Here is a 16,186-nt window from a genome sequence, read left to right on the forward strand (position 1 = left end):
TTTTTAGATATTTGTAACAAGCTACATTAAAACCAAATTTGTGTCAACAATTTGAAAACAAAAAACTGTTAATAAGCAGAAGCACAAAGTTCTCCCTGTCTGTCGAGATCCACTGAATCCAACCGGATCATTCAGGGTGCAGCATGGTAGTGGGTCACATGTCTGAGCAATGAAATGTGTAATACTCAAGCCAAGCCAATGCACCATAATAATTAAAATCAAGTAATTACATTCAGTTTTATGCAATATTTCCAAGAGTCTGAGCCAAGTGAATGTCTGCTTCACATCACAAGTTGGTAACACAAATAATGCAACATGACCTATGTTGCACATGCTTTTTTATTGTATAATAAAACCCTTGAAACTGACTGTATAACAATCTAATTATTTTTCTCAAGGGAAAAAAAATCTTTGGCCCTCAAGTTCAGTACCAAATCTCTAATCAGCTTGTCTCATATAACAGCACATATTTATCATGTGTTTTGTAATTACTTTGATCAAGCTTTAAACCCCTGGAGATTCTTTCAAGAAATATCTAATTGCTGTAATTTAGAAAAGGGTAAAGCTTATAGCTCTCAACATTTGCTTGGATAATGTTTGCTCACATCTCTAAGTACCAGCGTGATTAGATCTTTAAAGTGTTCCATTTGTAATCTATAATGTAAAGGCCATGAAGCACATTATGCTCAGATGGTTAGGCAAACATCAAAGAAACGCCACAAAGAGCCTCACATGGGCTGGAAAGGCTGTAAAAGGGGAATGAATGACCAATATTCTGTAAAGCATTTTATCATGCATAATGAGCTTTTATTTTATTAAATAATATTGATTTATCTAAGGAATCTTTCCTTAAAAAAACCTGTTGTCTGTTAGATTTGTGATTTGTTTTCTTGCTCCCATTGAGCAGACTTATAAATATTCCCATCTGCTGTAATGCCACTGCATTATTTGTGTTTATATTGAAAGTGAAAGGCAGGTTGTGACTCATGTTATCTAATTCCATAAACTGGATGTAAAATCTGTTTTTTTTTTTTTATGTTCTTCAGTTGAAAACACCTGTCGTTTTTTCCCAGCAAATATATTAAGCAGTAAAGGCCTGAACAGATGTTGTGAGGTCAGCAGGGGGTCCAAGGCCTGCAGAGCACACAATATTTATTGCACTGGATCAGAAGGCAATATCACCAGCTGTCTTCCTTCTTGATAAATCCTGCATTGCATATAGGTAGAGGCCAGATTGCCAGAATCTTACTGATTCTAAAAACATGTTGGCAATCAGAGAGGAACCTTTCGGAGAATACTCACAAAGCAGTTAAACTTTTTCTCTAGAAACTGTAAAACACTGAAATATTTTATTTGTGTTTGCTTTGCAATCATTCACAGAGATCAAAGCTCGCGCTTAGGGCCTCGGTGTCAGCACAAGATATCAATGACATCTCCCATTCACACCGCATCTTCTCCTCACATCTCACAAGCACTCAGTCGTCACATCATACAACAAAGAGAGATGCCCCAAGTTATCATCCATCAAACCGAGCCTTTTATGGCCCATCAAAAGACAATGAAGTGCCAGACTGAAAGGAGTGTTTGCAACATGAAGCAACAGCAAATACTCCAGACACAGATTAAACATGTTGGAAATGATAAAACTACGGAATGTTTGGGTAATTTGTGAGGATTAGACATTATGATTCATCTTTATGGAGGGAAGGAAGCTCAAATAAATTCCCAACTGAGGCCTCCACTTTGATAGTTCATAGATCTAATTTTACTTCTTGAATTATAGACTTTCTTTTATTTACAGTGAACAGTTTACTTTCAAACATTGTCACATGTCTTTAACACCTGGGTTGCAAGGTATGAGCTTTATGTTCAAATATGGAATAAAACTTTTTTTCCCCCTCAATGTATTCCATCTATAAAAGCAACGGAGGTTCAAGCATTAAGCAAGCTAATGGCAGCACAGTACATCACTGTGTATAGTGAAGGACTTGCAATATAAACTATCAACAGCTCTTTGTATTTTATCTCCCATGGATTATTCCTCTCCAGTCAACCATCAACTATTGTGGGTATGGTGTATGTGAAGTGGTGGTGCAGCATGCAGTGTTGCTGAATGAAACAGGACACCAGCATGATTATACTGTATCCTGTCTGTCACTGATTTATTGTGACAGCACTAACTCCCTGCAGAACCATGTCGTCAGGTGCTTGTACTGGTGTTGTGTAAGATATTTGATAGGTTTCAGCCTGTCAGTAAAGACCTCGTGAGAGAGTCTCCAGACGCTGCTGAGATCCCTCAAATATTCATTACTAAATATACAATCGCCTGTTCACTAATGCTGAACGGAAACAGACCACTTGTGTTTGGCTTGCAAAGTAACAGCTGTGATTTTTTTTTTTTTTCTTTATAGCAACAACATTGCGTAAATGTACTGTTATCCATGAGATTCTTTGAAAAATATTTTTAAATAGCAGGGAAAAATAATCAAACAAAAAGCTGGTGGTTGTGAAATTTTCTTTATTTACTTGGAAGATTATAATCCAATTTTTATTCCAAAAGAGTTTTAAACAGTTTTGTTTTCACTGTCCTTTTAAAATCTATCCACAGTCACGTATCTCTTAAATTCAGTTTAAGTTTGGGGACTGTGAGGTTCCATGGCAAAAAGGTCAAGGTGTGTTTAGAGCCATGATCCTGTTGTGGAAGCCATCTTTTTCATTTTCACGTTTGTAAGGGTGGACTGCTTGACTGTAGTCGACAACACAAGCACAAAGGATGATCAATCCACCTCCATGTTAAACAGTTTTTGTGTTATTTTTGTGAAATTTTGCATTTATTCCAAATGTCAGCGTTCTAGGCGGCTGCTCAGAGAAGCCTGTGGCTGCTGATTGTTAATACAAGGTTTGAGGAGTCAGTATATATAAAACTGAATTTTTATTACCCGGCCTTTCCGAAGTATAAACAAATAATGCTCTAATAGTCTAATGAAGCTCTGAAACATTGGTAAAGGTTTTCTGAGAGGTAAAATTTCTTAGAGAAAAATAATATATTGCTCTTCCACTTTCTCATAATCAAATGAAAGTAATAACAACACAGTATTGCTTGTATTGAATATATTGAACAATAATAATAAAATGCATCAATTTTTCAACTTTAGGCATTTTGTATAACCATTTTGTCATTGATCAATAACCTGTTCATCCACGGAAATTATGAATGGGGTGCACAAAACCTTGCATGTCACTATCTATTAAACTTTTAAGAGAACTTTTATAAATTTCTGGGCATACAAAAACAGGTTTTCTATGACTCAGTCGTAAATAACTACAACAACCAATTAAAATCAGGTATACTCAAATGATATTTGCCATTCTGACAAACCTGAGCCAGCTAAGGAAAGTTAGAAAAGGGGATTTTAGTCGAGACAGTGTTAAAAATAAGTGAGGAAACAGTTGTGAACTATACACAGAAATATGCCAGCGTAAACACAACAGAACCACTTCATCATGTCTGTCCACTGCAGCGAAATACCTGCTGTGTTATTACTTGTTTAATATAATGATATCTATCAATAAAAAGGTCTACAAGGTGTATTATAGTCTTAAAACAGAGGTTTGGCATAACACCGGGATTTTCCAGATGGTCGCATATTTTCAGTCAGGCTTTGTTACCTTCTTTGTTAGTCACAGGCCTCTTTCTGATCACTGTAGATCATAAAGAACCAAATTTCCCTATGTTTTGCTCTGCTGTGGTCTCTACATACTGTACATGCCACAGCTAGGTCAAAGATCCACAAACACATTGTTTTAGCCTGGAAAGCTTCTCTTGCTTTGACAGCCCGCTTGTTGGGGTTGTTATCTTGGCCATGGCCATCCATGAATTTAGGGAATTTCATTTTCCAGGGAGCACTGAGGGCTGCATTTAACTGGTGGAGATAAAGATATAGTCTTTCCACATAATGACTCACTACATTTTTTAGCAGAACTGTTCACTGGATTCAAATATGGCTTCTGATCATAGTGGAATACTGCTCACCTGGCAATTTGCACATGTGTGGCCATTTTCCAGGTTATGAAGAGATTTTACATATATCAAATAAACATCAATCAAAAATTAATGGTATAGAGGGTAAAACCTGAAAGGTGCCTCTTTTATAACTGTGGTCCATGCTATACTAGGAAAAGGAAAAAAAAAAAAAAAAGCTAGCAGCAGTGGGGTCATGTGATGGAGCTGTAGGGTGACTCTGGGTCATGGCATTCCTGTTTATATCTCAAGACTCTTGTCAGCTCCTACAGATGCAGATGCACTATTGACCAGGGCCACTTCAGGAGTCTGGACAGAGGGATCATGTTCCACAGTGACTGCATGTGACCCTCACTTCTGCTATACACTGAAACATCTTAGTCATTGCTTATCATTCTATTGTCTCACATCTCATGACATTATGCATGGACAGTCTTAAATGCTTCAATAAAAGCTTTCTCCAAAGGTCTTCTTCGTGTTAAAAAAACATAATATTTTGCAATAAAAATGTAATTTAAATAGTTTTAATTACGTACTCTGCAGTAAATTATTAATGATCACATGTCGGATTGTGAGTCACTTAAGGGATAATTGAAAATATACCTAACACTTTCATTAAGTCTCTCTGAAAAATGCGCCATTGTTTTTGTCTTCTGTGAGCCACAACATTTAATTGTTTAATACACATTTGTCTTGAGGGGAAGGACTAAAAATATATGAGGTTTATAGCGGTATCACCTGAACACAGCAGTTTGTGCATGAAGGGAGGCATTATTCAGAATAAATGGATTATCAGGGAAACCAGCATAAATGACTCAATAAAACTGTTAAGCAGCCAGGCAGCAATGGCCAACATGATTAATCGCAGGCTTTCCACAACTGGATTTACTTTGCCTTTTATTTCTCCTTTAATGACTGGCTGTGAACACTGCTCTTAATATATCGCCCATGTTTCTAGATTACCAGTGACTAATGAGTATTCAAAATGGCTGTTATCTACATTAATGCGTTTTTATTCAAAAAGTCAATACTGCCCATGTGTGTGAGGTATATCTTTGCAAGGGCGACTCGCAGTGATCAGTTAAGCCTTCCAATTTAAAGGATTTTGGAAAACATTAAAGCTATGCTGGCTTTTATAAGTACACAGTGCATCTTGATTTATTCATTCAAATAAGATTCTGTCTCTCCACTTATAAGTAAATTTACAATCCTTCCACCTACAACTGAATTATTAAACAGGCTATGTTGTCACCTATTTTCTTCTCAGAGGATCAATGTCCTGCATGTGGTGGATAAATGAGACTATACTTCACATATTGCTGTTTTCAAAGCCCATGGAGATATTGTCTTCTAAGGGCTCTTGTGATAAAACAGAGGATATAGCTCAATTAAATGAAAGAGTCCAGTTCAGTAATGACCCAAGTGATTCATATATTCATAAAAGAATCAATCCTAAATCAGCTTAAGTGCAGAAACGGGATCCTGAGCTATCTTAAATCTTAGCATTGTCTAATAAGCACTGAACTGAGTTTAAACTGAAACACTTCACTGATGCACAGAATGAGACAGATGAAGTTCATTACAGAGCTGAAAACACATATGAGGACAAAGCTCTGACTTCAATAAAAGAATGTAAAACACAGGCCCAAGGTGGTGCTTCATCACACTGGACTGCTGCACCAGACTGTTGTTCTTTCAATCTATGATTTAGCACAGCCGAGCATAGCTAGATGGCACCCGGGAGAGAACTTGATTTTCATGTTTGCCAATCCTTCTTTATACCTGCCAGCAGTGACCATAAATACACTTTTATGCTTCCCGGAGAAATGCTTAAAGAAGCAGTTTGTCCAAGTCCTGTATAGACTTGCATGGTAATATCCTTGACTGACGACAGCCGCAAAGTCCAGAAGACGCACTGAAGAGTTTTACAGTCTCATTTGTTTGGGAGTTTCACATTTGAATATATTCCCACTTGGCTTTATTTATGTGGGGTTTAGGACTCCTTCTTCTCTTGATGCCACAGTTTATTGATGAGGGGAAAACGCCACAAGTGGCCATGGTTATCTCCATCTGGTGATTTACAATAACCATCATGTTAAAAAAAAAAAAAAAGTATGAAAGTTATTTAAAAAAGTAAAATAAAATGTTATATGTTGGCAATTCAGTAATTCAGTCAAAACGTCAGTAATTAATTTAATGATACACTTTCATAGCCTTATTCTGCTGTACTTTAGAATCAACCTTGAAATATGGCTGATTTTATATTTACTAATAAGATGAGTCCATTTTTCGAAGCTAGTAAAAAGAGAAAACTTGAATAAAAAAATAGTATAGATGTAGAAATTAAAAATATCATTTTGTATTTGAGTTTGTTTTTTCCTCAATAACAATTAATTAATTCAAACACAACACCCTGTTTATAACTTGAAAAGTACTATATAAGCACAAATATCTTAAATGATCCAACTATTACAAGCATGTTTTTGTAGTTTCCCAAAGTCTTTAGTGCCTTTGCTTTACTTTCCATTTCAATAAAACATCACTCTAACCTGGCAGGTATCCTTGACTAGAAGCATTTTTAAACCAGACGGGGACTCACTTAAAATCCAAAAATCAACTAGACTATCTTCTATTTGCCAGCTGCTTAAAAGAAGCGTTTTCTAACAACAGAAAAGGATTTTCTGCCAGCGTTGTCACCATCTCACCACCTGTTAATCCTTCTGTGAACTATACTAGGACTGACAAACTGGGAGGTCTGTGTACAAAAGTGCAATGACCCTCTGTCAAAATGAAAGTCCACTTAGCTATATGTGGGGAAGTGGTCTTTCTAGTTCCTCTGAAAGTGATATACGGTAGCAGTATGGTAGAGAAAAGTCATCCCACCCAGTAGCTCCAAGGCATCATAAATAACTCCACCATCAAAGAGCTGGGTTAGTCAGGATGGTATTTCTGCTAAATAACAGTAATTATAGTTTGTAGTGACAGTTTAAAAAAGATTTGTGCAATATCACATATAAACTGATAAAAGATAAGCAAATTTGTCATGTGAGGTTTTCATTTATTTGGGTGTAGATGGTTCTCTGTGATTGCAGCAGATCAATTTACTACTTTTGATGTAGGTTATTACATAATATGAATAAAGGACTGCCTCAAGAGAAAAGGGAAGGAGAGAAAGGGAGATCACCCAGCTTGTGCAAAGGCACCAACAACTCCGTCAGAACTGGAGGAAGGCAACGCAACCAGAGAGAGGTCTGAATGTCCTGTGGGAGGAGGTCTGACAAAGGCTGGCCAGGCTTCCCAGAGCTGAACGCATCTGCAAGCACAGCAAACTGAAGCAAAAGGAGCAAACCAGCTTCTTCAAAGATCCTTTCAAGCATGCCAGTCAGCTGCTGAAGGAAAAGAAGAGTGGGAAGCTTGACGGATGGCCTGGCAAGGATCAACCAAAGCCAACTCCAGGGAAAGTAAAGGTGTGGTACTACCAGTTCACCCTCTAAAGGAGGACAATGTGGCTGCTGCGAATGAGTGAGATCTCCTCATCCACAACTAGATGGATGGACAGTAAAGCCAACTCATTCATCCAAAAATGGTTGGGGCTGCCATGGTGCCTCTCTGAAACAGGCCCCTTCGGGAAGAATACACTGCAACTGCCTCTGCAATCCATCAGGCAAGGCTACATGCAGGAAAGGTCAGGCTATTTCTCAAACTATGAGAATCCACTGATCAGTCCATGAGGAATGCAAATATCAAGGTTCCCACGGGCGGAAAGTGGAATACCCAAACTGAGGTTGAGCAAGCTGTTGGCAGACTGCAACACAAAGAGATTGTTGGCAGAGTCCAGACAGGGAGAGCAAGACTAGGGTGGGGCGAAGTGCTTCTTTTCGGGTCCAAAGTTAGCTGCAAGGCGAGGAATGAGATGGTGGTGGCGGAAGGGGCGAGGATGGAGGAAGAGCACCACAAGATCAAGGCTGTGTCACAGGGCCAACAACAAAGCTGGACAAAGCTGTTGCTGAGAGCATGCCAACCTGAGTCACTTTAAAAGTCTGAATGCTGCACTGCTACTTAGCTAAGAGTGTGAAAACTATCATACCCAATGAGGCAAAAGGTCAGAAAATATTTTAAAAGTAATAGATAATAGTTGCAATTTAAAACTAATGCAAACCTGAGGAGGCCTACCAGGAAAACAAGAACACGCATTATTATTACCAATATCAGGTCAAGTCAATTTCATTTTTATAACACAGTATCACAAGTCACGAATTCTCCTCAAGGGGCTTTACAATCTGAACATCACATTACACGCTCTGTCATTAGACCCATGTAAGATCACTATGTCGTGTACACAAATATCACCAGTTTACATAATAATGGCAATGAGTAACCTCACATTTTGGGACATGCTTGAGCAGGAATACAAAAAAAAAGGATAAAAATAACTACTCTCACAAAGAAAACTAATTTATATATAAATCACGCTAAGCAACAAATAATTTAATGCAGAACTGCTGTTTCTACATGCTGATTTTTGTTTTCATGGTTTAAAAGAAAAAAGTATTGACACATAGATCTGCCCTGACGCCTGCTGTGTTATCTCAAGTAGAAACTTTTGCTCTAAGCAAAATGAACACGAGTGAAGCAGACTGAATGCCCACATGGTTACACAGATAAGTAAACTGTAATGCAGCATTTAGAGTCACATTACGGCATTTCCAGTCAATAACAAGATGATTGGTTGGCAGTGGCATGTCTAGTTAGCGGGATATTGTCGTGCTTGACATTTATCATAGCTTCAGGGTCATGAACTCGAAATTGAACAGCAACTGAATCATTAAATTTGAACGGCTGCAGCTTTGCCATCTTGGAGGCTGACATAAGTGTTTTCATGCTGAAATGAGTGACTAACTTCCGCTAAGCTAAACACGTCTTTGTTCAAATTGGGCCATTATGCGCTAAGAGGGACATGCACTCTGGTTTTGGTGAAACAATGGCCGCTTTACCAAGAAGGTAATTTGCTGCATTTGACATTAATACCAATGATTGTTCTAGATTGACATCTTCCAGTAATTCAAGTCATGTGTTTTGCCTAGATAGGCTTAAAAGGAACATATTCTTTTATCTAGTAGGAAAATATGAGAAATCTGAGCACAGCTAAAAGTAGCACAAAGATTGACCCGTCTTTAACAAGGTGAAACAAAGGCTTCAAAGGACTTCAAGACTGTAATTTATCTCTGCTTGCGTCCACATTGGAAAACATTTCCACTTTAAATGGAGAATGCACAAGAAAGTGACTCAGTTATTTCCTAATTAATTCAGTACCGACTCTGCTGTCCAGTCAAACAACTAAGTAGTGTTATTTCTGCTCTTAAATTCAAAACAAATAATATCCTCAACAAAACACTATAGTGGGCATTTTTCGTTTGAGGAAAAAAAATCAATGGCTAGAGGACGAAGAACCTATAGCCATCATTTAATTCTCTTATCAGTGTGATTTATAGCACATGGATGATGTTAAATAACTGTAAATCCTTATCTTTGACTTTGTGGGTGGTTTATGGCAGTTTCAACAGCAGTTCAGAGACAGAATGTCCATACCTTCTGCTGGAAACACAATTTATAGCTTTATTACTCTTTGTCTAAAAGAGCAGAGAAACATATAATTGAAAGAAGGAGATAGCAGCTAGCTAGTGGAAAAGCTGAGGAGAGGGCATGCAGAGAAAGAGAATCATCATTGCAACAGACTTATCACATCGACAGTTTTATAGCTAAAAAGCCAACCCTCTTTTTTTGGGGCACTTTTTTATGAAACAACCTAGATCCAATTTTCTGATTCATCTGCAAACGGTCTGGATCGTGTTTAGTACTCTGGTGCTAGGCTTAAAACTTAGCCTACATGAACGTGGAGGTCACCAAAAGGGCTCGTAGAGTTGAAGTCATGAGTTTGCACTCACACTGTCACAGGCCTGCTCATATTTTTGCCCTCAGTGACAACAAGCCTATTGTTCTGTCTGATAAGGCTTCAGTGTGCACAGTAATGGGAATTAAGCAGGGCATAAGTCACGGAGAAATTGGGTGACAGCAGATCAATAGATAGTGGTGAGGCCTCAGGGACCATTAGTGAAGAGGACCCCTTTGTTTGTCCAATGCTGTAGAGAGTGTATGCTTCGCTCTGAATTAACTGTCTGAACTAAGAATACAAAAAGGCTGATGAGAGAAGGGTAAAAGAAGCTTGTGGCACAAGTTTATAAGTATATATATATATATATATATATATATATATATATATATATATATATATATAATGGGAATAATAAAATTTGAATGTAACAGTCTTTTGGTGTTAATCAAGTCTTGGATGAAGGAATTTTTCTATTCCTGTTTGGTAAATGAAGTCTTGGGGCTTAATTTGAATGAAATTTGAATGTCTCTGCTGATGTTGGTTTTTCATAACACTTGGAAGATACCTTTGGGGTTGGCAGTGTTCGTCCCTTCTCTCTTGTGTCTCCTTCCACTTTCCCTCGGTGTCTCTGTTGTTTGCTTCTCTGGGTGTGGTGCCCAGCAGTGCTCTTATTACTGATTCCCTCCACCTGTGGCTCATCATTCCCCCAGTTTAAAACTCCAGACTGCTCTTTACTCAGTGTTAGTTCATCAGTTGTTATGTACAGGCCCCTCCAAGTCTCTTGCTCAGTTAAGTGTGTGAAGGCTTGTTTTAGCTTTATTTTATCTTAATGTGGACAAATTGTTTGTATTATGTAAAGCAGTTTGCTTTGCTTTTTGCATGAAAAGCGCTTTATAAATAAAATTGTATTTAATCTAAAGACACCTGTGATTAGTTGTTCATGCTTAAAAATGTATCTTTGTTGTAGGACCAACATGTCACTCTCCGGATCAGCCTTAAGTTTCTACCCACTCTGCCACTCTGCATCACCACCAACCCCCCAACCAAACATTTAGTCATAACTACAACCAATTTGGCAAATGGTAAAAATAAAAAAAATAAAAAAAATAAAAAATTAGTTAGATCTGTCTGTCATGCTGTTTTCACTTTTAACTTGTTTACAGGATAAAGTATATAACTGAAAGCATATGTGGCATACAGAACTGTGGACTGTGGGAAAAATGTACAACATAATTAAAGACACCCTGCAGCATTATTCTGGCGCGAGAGGATGAAAATGCGTTAGCCCTAATCTTTACAGTGTTCAAAATGATTAGCCAGAACATGTGACAACTCCGATAAAACCGATTCTCTTATTAAGTTCTTAAGGCGAATGCATATTGTGGCCATCACTCCAGGACATTCCCACTTAAATGCACAGATAATTTGTTGTTGCAATGCATTATTCCTGCCCCATAACCAGACCCCAGTTGAGTGAGCAATGTGCCAATGATAACTGAAGATATTAATTAGTATATCACAATCGCAGCACATGCACTTTCACTGTTAATAAATTCCAAGTCATCGGGTTGTGATTTAATTATAAATTATGTAAATGGTTGCCATGAATCATTTAGGTTTATGCATTTTATTAGCTAAATGGGGGGTGCAGAATGTAGGCATATCACAATGATGAGGATTTACACACCCAAGTGATGACAACACAAGTACAAGAATATTTAGTGAAAAGATCACGGCTTCATGCTAATGGCCCAAAACATCTCAGATTGATGAATAATTGACTAAAAGATGTCATTTAGCAGTTATTAAAGGGGTATGTTTATATATATAGGCTTTAAGTTTGATGTGTTCATTTAAATTATACATAGTCCATACAGTAAAACTCATTTTAGAGTAATATAACTTTACATCACCAATGAGAAGGGGAGCTTCACATTTATTCTTTGTGGTTGTGAAGAATAATAACATTGTATAGCCAAGTTATTAATTTTTTATTTGTTATGTTTGCTATAAAAGCATAAAAAAGAAATATACTAGAAGATTCTGGGTCATTTTATACCATTTATCTAACAGTATTAACTAAACATGCAAATTTATGTCAACAGATGGCTGCATTTCTAAATTATATGTTCAACACATAAGTCTAATGAGCAACAGTTTCATTTTTGTGTATTCCCAGTTTAGAGAAGCAATCAACCAGGGACAGATGAAACTGATGATTATTCCATGAGGCTGCCCTGGTACAGCTGTGTTTAAAATATAACAAAATTCAATTTATTTGATCAAATTTTCTTTTAATAGCCAACATGGGTACTGCAGGTTTATCTTGTGCATGTACTATTGTTTGTGTAATTTTTGATCGGGGTCAGTCTCACCCCTCTGATAACATGCAAAATTTCTTTCTGGTGTGTGGTCAAAGTTGATGTGAGAAGTTTTACACAGAATCGGGCCTTGATGGATTCCTAACTGCACCCATTGGCTAAGATGCCAAAATATAACTATGTAGCTTTTAATATCTAATCCGAGCCACAAAGACTACCACAGAAGGGCAAACTGGGTCTCCTAATAAAGGTTTTGTATGCTGTTCCTCGACCACACCTCAAGCCTCCTACACAATGTTGATCCTTAAATTCCTAAACACTGACTGTGGTTACAGTTTAGGTAATAGAGTTAGCCACAGATATCACAACACTGTGATGTGAGGAAAGAAAAAAAATTTCAAGTTATTCTACCACTTCTACCTTTCTGTAGGGAAGCTCACCAAACATGAAAGTATAGTTAAATTTCGCACACATTTTCTTTAAATTACTTTGATGTTGGATTTATCAGATGATGCAGCAGTTAGAAAACTATGATTTTATTAGACCACAGCAACAGTAGGGAAATTCTATACTTGATGCAAACTGACACATTTAATGGACTGTTTCTCAGTCAGTTTCTGACTTATTACAAGAGTAGTTTGGGGGGAATTTGGGTTCATTAATGAACACTTAAAAAATGTGCAACTTTGGAGAATGTGCAAAGCACCTAGACCCATTTGAGTTAAATAAACACAAACATGTGGGTGTCATTTGAGCTCCAACTGCATTATCTGGGTGTTTTAGTCTGGTTTTGTAGCGCCTCCATTTTTGGCCAGATTAACAGGTAAGGCCAGTTGTGGTCAGACTAACAAAATGCCTCTATTATATTATATTTATTTACTTATTTCTAGTGTTTAAAAAACAGATTCCCTTGTGTAATTTCATGTAATCAATTTTACAATTAACCACACTAGTTGGTTTATTTCAACGAGAAAAAAAAGTTAGTCAGTCCCATACCAACTGAGAATTATGCAAAGAGATACGAGACCATGAATAAGCTATCCCTCACAAAAAGGACACAATGTCAGGCAACATGGATGATGTGGAATTAAATGACAGTTTAATCTGGTCAGGCTAATTTCTCACTGTTTAATAGTTCATTGTCACAGCTGTTCTGTAAAAGCCTAAAAAGGGCATAGAAGGACAAAGCAAAAACAAACTGGCTGCTTTCTTTTCTTTTATAGTGAAATTTATATCAGAGTATACATGGCCAAATCATTCCTTTTTTTTATCACTTTTCCTCTTGTCAAGTTGATGTAGTGCCAGGAACAAGGAGTGTATTTGGTCTGAAGAGGCCCGTCAAATCAGATTGTCAGGTTGCTCTTTTTGATGGAGCTGTATCGCTCGCTCATCTGTCAGTCAAGCAGAAGGACTGCTGCCAAAGTCAAACTTGAGAGTTGAGACAAGTGGACTTACACGACATTCCTTTGTCTAGGAGAAAGAAAAATCTAGGAGCAGAGTTTGTGGGGCATGTTTGCAAAGTAGTAAAGTGTAACAGCGAGTAACGAGGAGGACAGTTAATACAGCATGTCACTTGAATCTTTAAGTGCTCTAAAATGGTATGTAGAGAAAGATAATTGACTCATAAAGCTTCCCAGAAATAGGTGATAAAGGCAGAATATTGCCTCATCACACTTCCAAAGAAGGCCTACGCATTTCAGCGAGCATCATTCATCACAGCATGGAACATCATAAAACACATCGTCTTATACACAGAGGACTTGAGTCTGGCCGCCAATAAAAATCAATCACCATAACAGTGGGGAACATTGTTGCAGCCAACCAGAAATTTCCCCAACTATGTAGTGTGTTTCTTACAGCGTTTACTCACACATGAGGTTTGCCTCAAGGGAAGCTGCACACCTCAGCAGCCTAGAAAATCTCCAACTTCCTCGGCTGTCTGGTGTCTCTCACTGGACTCCAGTTCAGAGTCAATTAGAAAGCAAATTATTCATAAGGCAAAATAGGTACATGAACTGTTATTTATAAAAAAAAAACAACAACTGACATTCAAATTGAGAAACAAGAAAGGTTTAGACTGCGGAGAAAAGCCCAGACTCTGATTGGATTTGCGTTATCTTTAAACTGGTCAGAGTATGAACTTGCAACAGCTTTTCTTCCCCTTCCTATTTAGTGTAATGAGTGGCGCATGTCAGAAATTATGAGAATAAGACCTCACTGTGCCTGATAAATTGTTTTAATGGCAGATTACTGCACAGAAGAATAACTGTAGCTAGTGATTTGCACTTTCCTTGGTTTCTGTTGCTTCATTGTTGTTAATATGTGATCCACTCCTGCCCCTTTGCTTGCATGTGTCACACAGAGGTAACTAAACATTAGTCCCCATCAGACAAAGACTTTAGCATTAGGGGCATCACAGCAGAGCATGATGGTTTTAGGAACTGTCTCACAGACAAAAGAATGTGATGTGTTATTATTATTGCAGTATTATGGTCACTAGCATACAGTTAGCTCTATTCTGCTTTTTCCACACGAACACTGTGGTAAATCCGAGGGTCGATTTAACTATTTAACAAAGAGGTCTTCATTAGAACATCAGCCGGGTGCGCAGCTCATATTTGGATACAGTAACTATTTAGAAAATCCAAACTCTTCAAACTCACTGGCTTAAATTCCTGAGATAATCTAAAGCCTCTATTCCTCAGTACATTGTCTGATGCCAGTATAGCTAAGCTTCATTTCTGCAACAACACTGCCACTCTGTGTATGACTATTAATATTACACGTCTGTAGTTTCAACCTTTGATTGAAAGATTAGATTTCATTTCATGTCATACAGGAAGGCAAAGAAAAAAGTTATTTATCACAACTATCATCCTAGATTAGGTGCAGGTTACTGTAGGTCCAAATGAACATACTGCAGAGAATTGATAGAAAATTGTGTTTACATTTGATTTATAAAGAGTATGAGAACTGCAGGACAACACCTTACCTCAGCATGCGTTGGTCCATGAGACTCCTCTGCTCTGCATGTTATACATGTTTCCATGCAACAACATTCCTGATTTCAATAAATGGCTCAGCTCTATACATTAAGCACTGCAGAGGTACAGTAACGACACATTCATTTAATCCAGCTTTGCTGAAAGTAGGAAACATGTAAAAAAAAGAAAAAACAAGGCATGTGATGATCAAATTAGAAAAATGAAGGAAGCCTGGATGTCCAAACAGAAGGAGTCTTTTTGCATGATGTCTTTTCAATCAGATGTTTTTGCCACTTTTTTGAGGGTTCTCTTAAAAAGTAGTTGATTCTAATGAAACTGCAAAGAAACATATTATAGAAGCTCAGAGCTCATAAAATTATTACAATTAAATAGCTTAAGCCTTTCCCTGGATCCACAGACCCAAATCTGCATGCAATGTATGAAAGTCATAACTTTAATATAACAACTCCCAAAGAACATGTAATTATTTCGGTTGACCAGTTGTATATAAATATTATGTATGTGTGTAAATCTGAGATTCACTCTTAAAAAAAAACTCTACATGTGTTTAAAAAGTATTGTTAAAACTAATTTGTTCATAGCAATTAGCTTATTAAACAAAAATAAAAGACAGCGTGGAAAAATACAGTATTAGTGAGGAAGGGGTTCAGTTTATGTTCAATGTTTTGTATGGAAATTGTGTGATATTGTATAACAAAAGATGAATTTCTGAAGACAAAAACGTTAGATCATGTTATATGTTAATCATACAAACTTGCAAATTAATTAAAATTTACATGTACATATACACTTTGAGTTCTTAAACTCTACAGTCATTAATTTAATTTATAAAGAACATATAATACAGTTTTAGGACAGTGTTAGGAAAATCCAGTAATCTACTTGATCCTATTCAACCTTATTTATTTATTTATTTATTTAATAAAAAGTAAAAGTGACTGTTTTA

The sequence above is a fragment of the Melanotaenia boesemani genome, chromosome 21, assembly GCF_017639745.1.
Source record: "Melanotaenia boesemani isolate fMelBoe1 chromosome 21, fMelBoe1.pri, whole genome shotgun sequence".
Classification (NCBI taxonomy): Eukaryota; Metazoa; Chordata; class Actinopteri; order Atheriniformes; family Melanotaeniidae; genus Melanotaenia; species Melanotaenia boesemani.